General features: G+C 40.3%; 1 long non-coding RNA gene across 2 annotated transcripts; it reads left to right on the plus strand.

Moving 5' to 3' along the window:
- Positions 1–1,938: 1,938 nt before the first annotated feature.
- On the plus strand, positions 1,939–9,539 carry LOC138955567 (uncharacterized). Of its 2 annotated transcripts, XR_011452275.1 has the most exons (6): positions 1,939–1,992; positions 3,590–3,777; positions 4,107–4,324; positions 4,758–5,300; positions 6,446–6,618; positions 9,402–9,539. It is a non-coding gene; the product is annotated as an uncharacterized lncRNA (long non-coding RNA). The 2 variants fall into 2 exon arrangements; XR_011452274.1 differs by lacking the exon at positions 1,939–1,992 and having other exon boundaries at positions 3,221–3,777.
- Positions 9,540–9,972: the final 433 nt, after the last annotated feature.

Consider the following 9,972-nt stretch of genomic DNA (forward strand, 5'->3'; position numbering starts at 1 on the left):
GAAGCACAATGAGGCACAGAGAGAGTATTGTACAGACTTCGGTATTGCATTTTCAGCTTGGTGGCTTGAAAATTAATTAATGACTTTGGTCATTAAAAATCTGAAAATTTGTTAAAAAAATATTTTTTTATAAAACGATCCCAAATAACATTCATCTTATTCTTCATCACTTTCTGATTCCAAAAACATATAAGTATGTTATATTTGGATTAAAAACAAGCTCTGAAAATTAAATATATAAAAATTATTATCAAAATTACATTTTTGAAATCAATTTAAAAACACTTTCAGTTTATTCCTTGTCGGTTCCTGATTCCAAAAACTTATATAGATTATGTTTGGATTAAAACACGCTCAGAAAGTTAAAACGAAAGAGGGTACAGAAAAGCGTGCTATACTTCTTAGCGCAACTACTACCCCGCTCTTCTTGTCAATTTCACTGCCTTTGCAACGAGCGGGTGGACTGACGATGTTACGAGTATACGGTCTTGCTGAAAAATTGCATTGCGTTCAGCTTCTTTCTGTGAGTTCGACAGCTTGACTAAAGGTTGTATTTTCGCCTTACGCGACTTGTTTTATTATTTTTGAGGTAATCGATAATAGCGTGGCATGAAAATTTTTTTTTGTGAAAACCCGGTGAAAACATATCGCTCCAATGAATGCTGTCCCATCATGTGCGAGGCCGGGAAAAATGTTACACGTACGTATCGCAGGAAAACTAAAAGTGTGAAGAGAAAACTGAAACTGAAAGGAAATTAAAGCGAGAAGTCGGTAACTCAGTCAACCAACCTCTAATAAAAGTAACAAATAGTACTACACTATCGACTACTAAGGTTCATTTGCTTTTGTAACCAAGAAATTAGTTTTTTGTTTTTAACGGCGCCATTAAGTTAAAGAAATGCATCTTTTCTGGTTCACATTTAAATATTCAGCATTTACATTTAACGTATACTGCATCCCGGTATCAGCATGCTTTTAAACACAATAAAATAAAACAGCAAACCATGAACATAAGTTAATGTCCTTGTAAATCTGTTTTGCTTCTTTCTTTATTTGTGTGGGGTGGTTTTTTTGCGTGTTTATTTTTGGGGGAGTATTTTATTGTTCCTCAAAAGCACTTTGTCAATACCCCTTTAACTTTGAACTACCATTCAGTTTTAGGACTGAGTGCAAATCTTTTATTTTTGGACAACACATGCACTGTTGGCGTTGATGTACAAAATTGATGATTGAGTACGTGTGTGTCGCCTAATAATAAATATTGACCACCATCAAATCAACTGAGAACATAAAAGGTAAAGGCTAATTGATTAATTCAGATTGGTGAAAATAACCTATAACTATTCCTCTAGCTTTCAAAAAAAAATCATTTCATTTTCATTTTCACCAGTTTCCATTTCAGGCTTTGTCCCATCGCTGGGAAGTTCGGTTCGCTCCGTTATTTTTTACATTTAGTCAAGTTTTGATAATTTCTTTGACTTAAAACTTGGTATAAAGTCAGATAATGTTGTGAAGATACTATATATATAAAATATTACATGTACATGCTTTAGTTTGAGGTCGCGCAAGGTAGTGCAAGGTCGCGTGTGGTCGCGTGCGGTCGCGTAGTAATTAGTCAGACAGCTTTTGTGACGTCGAAAGCCGGAAAAGCAACACCGCGACCTGTGTGCACACTTCGAACTTTGAAGAGGACAACTTTTATTTGTCAATCACATAAAGTGGAAATGGGATTTTCAAACACTCTTAAACTTAAAACCGGAGCAGTAACCGACCATTCGTCCAGCAAAGTAACCCACCACCAGTAACCAATTACTCAGTACTCCGCCGCTGGACTACATACGTTCGGATGAACCCAGTCCACATCAAGAAAGAAGAAGAAGAAGAAGAAGAAAGCTCTGCGTCAAAAAATGTCGGGGCACCCAAGGGAGAAACAAAACTCAAAAGTCACTTTGAAAGTGACTCGAAGACCGTGTGTCGTCGACGAACTGCGAGGTAGGTAGAACTTATGATGTCGCCTTATAATTTCCTCTGTCCTCTGTCCTCCCTATATTGACTCTACACTGTTTGTTCCAAAAATGCTCTCAGGTGTAGGCTAAATACTTTGTTTTTATTCGCAACACGAGTAAGTCTGATAAGATTTTCAAACTTTAGAAATTAGATGAATAACTTTCCTCTGACAGGGAGTGACCTGACACAGTGAGTGAGTGACAGGAAATACAGTTTTCATCTAGATCAGTAGATGTGATACATTCATGTAAGGAAAATTTTCTGCAAATCAGTTTATCCATACACAGGCATCAGATTCAGATTCAAACAAGTCACCATGCCATTGCCAGTCAGCTGTTCAGTATCACATTGTCCCATCAGATGTTCGGCTTTGGTTTGATTTAGATCCCCATATGTTTTGTCAATTTGTGCCAGTGCCACTCTTTTTCAGAACATATGTGATATATGTTTATTAGAATTGATGTAGGCTAGGTGAACTTTGGTTAAAGAAGATAAAAGGAAATCGGGGATTATAAAATGGCAAGCGATTCACAGAGCGCGGCGCGCTGTGCAGCGCGGCTATTCACAGAGCGCGGCGCGTTGTGCAGCGCAGCGCAGCGATTCCCAGAGCGCAGATTGTTGACGCGCTTTATTTTTGTACATGCATGATTATCAGCAACATTTTACACTCTTTCTTTGGACACTCAAAAGCTACTTCAGGGCTGCAAGATTACAAAATTGCACTTTTTGCAGACTGAATATATATATATGCGTTCAAATCAAGCGAAAAAAAACCCACTGAAAAAACGATCTGCGCATGCGCAAATTCCAAAATGGCTGCTGAAGAGTTAACTGGTGTGACACCGATTAACAGTTCCGCGGCACTGTACTCGGATAATTTTTTAAAAACTCAGCTCCTTTCCATGTAGTAGAAGCCATTGCAATGACATGTAGTGATATGACTGCCAAGTATTCAAGGCCTGTGTCAGGAACTGAAAACTCTGCCTGAACAATCCTTCTCATTGCGGTCAATGCGCATGCGCTAACATGGGGAGATTAATCAGGTCGTGAACAACCTAACCCTAAACCTAACCCTTACCCTAATCCTAACCCAAACCCTAACCCATGGTTCGATCGGTCAAAGGGTCGCATTTTGTAAGTCCAAGATTGGCGCATGCGCATTGACAGCAATGAGAAGGATTGTTCAGCAGAGGTAGGCACGTTTTTACATCGGCGCAGCGATATATGGTGAATTCAGTTGAAAGAGTGAGAGAGAGAGAATGGAGCTCTGTTTTTCGTTTTATTGACAGTTTTATTTCTCAAATAGATCAGATAGATGTAGCTGTTGTAAACTTTGCGATTGTGAAGGAAATGTATCGGCAGAATACATTGCGCGTCGTGCCGCGCGCTGTGAATCCACTTCATTATAAAATTACAGTAATTGACACTCACAGTCACACGTATTCCATAGCAATTAGCATTGGCAGTGAGAATTGAAATAGGCTTGGTAAAAATTGGTTGGGTACGGTAAAATTAAAAGGAAATCAAGAGCTGTTTGTATTCGCTAGATGTTTTATAAGTATGCAATTTGTTACTTTTACAGCAGCAAAACTTCAACTGCCCGCTGAATATCGAACTGGATGACGAAGACAATGTGGAGGCTTTACAGCTACAAGAGGAGGATGAACAGGAACGTGGGAATCAACTACAACCAGAAGTACCACCAGCCACGTCATCAGCATCCAAGCATACATGTGCAAGTGCACATCAAACTGGGAGGGAAACATAAATGTGAGCTTTTCAGATTAACAGTCTTTTTATCGTTTATATTCTTTTGAGTTGTTTTAAAGTTTGCCATTATATAATTGGTCTGATATACTATTATACATACTGCACGCTTCACTCCTGTTTACTTTTGCAGCAGAAATGCAACATTCAAAAATCTGTTCCTAATTTAAGTTTACAGGTATGATTATATGGTATTGTAAATGAATATCAGTAGTCAGCTTGTTACAGTAATATAAATAAACTAAAATTAACTTGTCATTGTTCCGGTTATTGAAGTGAAATGTACATTGTTTTGTAATTATCAATTATCAGCAATGTCATTTGTTCTTCAGATGTTTCTGCCATTGTCGAAACCAAGGATGTCAGCGTCCAATGCAATCTGATCAACGCCCCACCTCTAAAACGCAATGCGGTTCTAACCCTAAAGTGTGGGAACAGATGAGAGTGTGGGGAAGGAAGAACAAAAAGGCGAACGACAGCGCGCTGCAGCTGCGGAAGAGGACGAGCCTGCTGACGAGGGTGGAGGTGAACCAGAAGATCCGCAGTTCTTGTAAGTTTTCAATAGACATCTACTTCTCTACATTTTAAAAAGTAAGACAGAAGTCAAGGGTTACTTTGGGTGACAGTCAGCTATATTTTAGCTGCTATCATTGTGTCCTTTGTTTTTGTCTTTCTATCTCTGGTCTCTATCTCACTGGCCATAACCCCTTTTTGTCTATTAAATGGGGGAAAAACACCAAAAACATGTCAATAAACATTTTTGTTGTGACATTATTTAGCTTAATTTCTCATCACAAGTAAGAAGCTGATTTCATCTTAAATTTTTTTTTTATACTGGATTTCACTGTCATTGCGACATGTATAACATGTAGTAATTATATCCATAGCACTAGCAGTGAAACAATTTGTACTTGTGTATGGCACATGTAGTTTCCATAGTAACCCTTTATGTGCTAAGAAAGTGTATAACCTGTGTGTTTTAGGAATGCTCCTGAGCCGAGACCCAGCCCCGACCTGGAAGACAAGTACATTGTCTTCCAGGCAAACTTGATGCAGCTGTTAGAGAGTTGTCCTCGATGCTCTCACCCTGCGAAGGCCTTCATATCGAAGACAGTGGGATCTTGCATCCACGTCCGACAAGACTGCTCCAAGTGCTGTTTCTTCAGAGAGTGGACCAGCCAACCGTACATAAAGCAGATGCCCTGCGGGAACCTGCTCCTGTCATCAGCTGTTGTGCTCTCTGGCTGCAGCCCGACAAAAATTCTCCGGCTGTTTTACCTGCTCAATGTGCGTTACATTTCGGAGAGCACGTTCTTCTGGCATCAGCGGCACTTCATTTTTCCTACAGTGGAAAGAAAATGGAAACGGAGCAGTCAGAGCTCATCTCGCAGCTTCAGGACGAGAGAAGAAGTCTAGAGCTGATTGGTGATGGGCGGTCAGATAGCCCAGGACACTGTGCCAAATATGGCACATACACTCTCATCGAACAGGGACTGGGGACAGTCCTGGATATACAGATTGTGCAGGTAAGAAAGATATTTAGGCGTTTCAGTGTCTCATACTCATAGACACATCAAGGTAACTAATTACAATCAAAGTTTTGTAGAGAGGCATTTTTTTTCTTCAAAAATATTAACAGTAATGCATACCCAGTTCAAATCTTTTTTTTTAATCTGAATTTGACTCCTAGTTATCAACCAACCCCCACCCCACCCCAATCTCCCCCCTGACTCACCCGAGTAATTGGTGAGTGGGATTCCTTTGTGTCCGTCTTTTAGACCGAGTTGGATTTTCAGCGACTGCTTTTGACAATTGACATTTGAACTTGTCATGTACATGCCCGTTGAAACTATGTGCACGCTTAACTGGAAGTAGAACAACTCTAGATATAAACTGTGACGAATGCGATATTAAATAAAAGAGGGCAGGGAATCAAAATTCCTGATAACACGACGGTGCACAACCGATGTGCAGTGAAACCCGTTCATATTTGTTTGCAAACTGTCAGAAACTTTGGCAATAACATTATTAAACGAATAAAATGAGTGCCGGCTGCCGTAGCCGAAACAGTCGGCGGTCGTAACAGAAAAGTGGGGCGGCCGTATCAATGCATCGCTGGCAGTCGTAACTGCTAGCACGGCGACGCGTACCAAAAAAATACACATGCTCTTTTCCTCAGCCGATGACACAAACACACTTGCATATTGGGACACTGCTATTGATGCATTTCAGTTATGATACATCACATTACCTGATCGAATGACCGTTGTTGCTTCAAGCCTCTTGTAATCTCCACCATTTAAAAAGAAATCCCCAAATCGAACAATTTCAGCAAATACGACGCTGTCACAAATCTAAAACAGAAGCCTCAAAAATTAAATCGATAACATGTTAATCTTTTGCTGGCTTCGATAATTACGCCGCAATAATTATTAGTTTGGAAGTTACACACCTTTCGGGCTCGAAACCTTGCTGACTATGGGACTGCAGAATGCTATCGTAACAAACGGCGATTTTTTCTGTCGTAACACTTTCCCCGGCGTGTGGCTGGGACTGGGAGACCTGTAACTTTAATTGTAAATAGTACAGACATGGGTAAACTGTCAGATGATTTTGAATAAAATTAACACTGTGATCAGCATATTTTAATGCAATTTTCTGTTCTTTACAGGAGATGTCATCCAGTGGCCACCAAAATGTGACCTGGCTCGATTAGCTGGGAAATGGGCAGCCAGAGCTGGCTTCCCGGGCGTAGTTGGAGCGATTGATGGGACCTACATAAAGATACCAGGAACCAGGGATGCGTACATCTGCCGTAAAGGTTTCCCAGCGATGCATCTCCAGGTAACAGATTTGATCACTTTCTGTTTCAGATAGGTGGATTGTTAACGTTGGCAGAACTGAAAGGTTGGAGGACCTGACCATTATGGTGCCTGTGTATTTATTCCCTATTGAAATACTGGAGTAACACTGGCAGTGTCATTTCATAATTGGAATCTACTGTAATTTTAAGTCACTATTTGAATCTTTGAATTTAAAGACAAGTATTTAACGGCACAGTGCGCCTCCCGTAAACCATCACAGATACTGTCAGGCTTTTACACACAGTATAAACAACCTTCATTATGAACGCTCACCAAAGGGAACATCCTAGGTGCCTTACGTAAAGAGGCTGAGCGAGTAATTTTCAAAGATTTAATGTTGCGGATTGTCTTCAAGACAATCGGACCGAGGTGCGTTTTGGCGCTAGACCTAACTTTTAAAATCAAAATAATAAATTGACAGCGTGTTACACAAACATTCTTAAATCATAAAATAAATATTTTTTTCATCAAGACAAGATCATTAAAACTCGAAGTATTTGAAGTTAAAATAAGGAACGCCCAGAAGCAGGTTCACGTAAGGTTCGCCAGTTCCTGTGAATAGTCAAAAGTCATCGCGAGGGTTCTTGTGAACCACAGCCGTTTGTTTCGTGCATAGTCAGAGGTACATAATAACGTGCTATTGCAGACAAGCTCACAGCGAGTCGCATTCAAATTCCTGACGACTGCTTTGTCAAAAAGGGAAACTGGAATAACAGAGTTCACGATGTCGATGGCTCCGGGGTAAGATAAACCATGCAAAACAATTTTTGTGTGAAAATTGCTCGCTCTTTACGGTAAGCACCTAGGATGTTCTAAAGCGGTGAGTGTTTCAATGAAAGGGTGTTTGTACTGTGTGTAAAAGCCTGACAGTATCTGTGATGGTTTACGTGAGAAATATTAAATGTTTAAACCGATATTGGGAGTTCAGACAAGTTTGAATTATGATGGTGTGTGGATTAATTCCAAGAAAACCATCATGAAAATGTACCTACGCCTCGTTTCTCTGACTTTTCTTTTTCTGTTGTTAGATCTATACATGTCATATACCACTACCCCCCGCGGGTTAGGGGGAAGAATTTACCCGATGCTCCCCAGCATGTCGTAAGAGGCGACTAACGGATTCTGTTTCTCCTTTTACCCTTGTTAAGTGTTTCCTGTATAGAATATAGTCAATTTTTGTGAAGATTTTAGTCAAGCAGTATGTAAGAAATGTTAAGTCTTTTGTACTGGAAACTTGCATTCTCCCAGTAAGGTATATTGTACTACGTTGCAACTATGCAAGCCCCTGGAGCAAATTTTTAATTAGTGCTTTTGTGAACAAGAAACAATTGACAGGTGGCTCTATCCCATCTTCCTCCCCCCCCCCCCCCCCTTTTCCCCGTCGCGATATAACCTTGAATGGTTGAAAACGACGTTAAACACCAAATAAAGAAAGAAAAAAAGAACATATACCGCTTTTAGTGAAAGTTGAGGCAGCACTTTCTGATCAAATTTATTAAAAATTTGTTCAAGCATTTCTTGACTAAGCATGGATAATCACACCGGGGACTGTGTTCCGCCTTATTTCAGCCGGGCTTGTTGTTACTCCGTTTTGAGCTGTCACGCAAATGTAAGTGTCTGCACTAAAGTACAAACTATGTCTTCTAAAAAAAAACTCATTTCCAGGAACGGATGTTTTTAGCACTAACCTAAGTAATTTGTCTCTCTATTGGTGTTATTTTTATCTGACAAGGTTTATTATGTGACCCCCATCAGCTTGAAATACGTGCAGGTTGTCGCTTTTTGGGCAAAAAAGCTGATCAAACTCAAGAAATGATAAGCAACGGTATCATGTTATGGTTTTTCTGTATCATAAGTTTGTTCTATAGTTTCTTGCTGTTATGCTGATGCATTTTCCCGAACCTGCTTTAAGGCGTTGAGGCACGAAAAGTAAAACCAAAACCCATGTCAGGCGAGTTTTGTTCCGCGCTGGACACCCAGAACAAAAGCAAGCCCAGTGGCAGTGCGGAACGCAGACAAAAATGCAGGAGGCCCAGCGCGGAACAAAACGTACACCACTTGCTTGTTTTGATTGCTTCTTATGACATAGTGAGGACGCATTGAAGCACGCAATTGATACAGATGATTATAGCTTTACCCAAAATAGTAAAAATACAGGAATATTTGTTGTTCAAATCCATCTTTGAGAGAAATTTACGTTGAACCTTCATTTTCCACTAAAAAACCTGCATGTATGCCTTCCATTCGGCTATTGTCAATTAACCAGGTAAGCAAAAGACGTTTTTAGCTGTCTACAAAGAAAACAATTATTCCCCTTTCTACTGACATTCATCAATTTTAGCTTAAATCAGTGTGAAAGTCATAGTTTGTGTTTTTATGAAGACACTTTCGTTTGCGTGACACTGAGCCCGGCTGAAAACGGAGTAACAACGAGCCCGGCTGAAATAAGGCGGAACACAGTCCTCGGTGTGATAATGGGGATGTTTACCCTTTAAAAACATGATTTTTTTTATTATTCTTTATCATTTCATATATGCATGTCAATTGTCATGGTTACGCTGAAAATGCACTCAATGATAAATGAATTATATGGGACAGTAGGCACCTCATTCACATGTTCTGCAGAGAGGAGCTGTGCTCAGCTCAGTCTTATGGTTTAGGCTAGCAAAGCATTAGGATATATACATGTAGCCTCTGTTGTGGTTGGTTTTTAGTTTCAGGCTGATAGATTATTTTTATATTGATTTACGCGACTTGTTTCAGGTTGTATGTGACAAAGACCTCCTCCTTCTGGATGTGTTTACGGGTTACACTGGGTCCGTGCATGACAGCCGAGTTTTCCCCAACTCAGATCTCCATGGAGTGTTGGAGTCTGACGCAAGTAAGCTGCCTCCAGAGTACCATATGATCGGGGACTCGGCCTACCCTCAGTCTCCGCAAGAACCTGCTGGTTCCATTCCGCGACAACGGCCATCTGACCCCTGTGGAAACTGCCTACAACAGAGCCCAGGCAAGGACAAGAGTTGACGTGGAGCGGGCTATTGGTTTGTTGAAAGGAAAATTCCGCAGACTGAAGGATCTCGAGATGACGAACATCCGTGAAGTTCCAATGTTAATTTTTTCAGCATGTGTCCTACATAACTTTATTATTATAGAAAATGGCTTGGACGAGGACGACATTGACTTGTCGGAGAGTGAAGATGAAGACGAGGACGGAGGTCAATGTGGTGGTGATCACTGCATGTCTGCAACACAAAAAAGACTGGAAATTGCAAATGTTTTTTCTTGAGAACTGTTCTATGTGTTTCAAGGACGTGTCGTATACCGTATATCA

This window comes from Littorina saxatilis, unplaced genomic scaffold, assembly GCF_037325665.1.
Source record: "Littorina saxatilis isolate snail1 unplaced genomic scaffold, US_GU_Lsax_2.0 scaffold_866, whole genome shotgun sequence".
Taxonomy (NCBI): Eukaryota; Metazoa; Mollusca; class Gastropoda; order Littorinimorpha; family Littorinidae; genus Littorina; species Littorina saxatilis.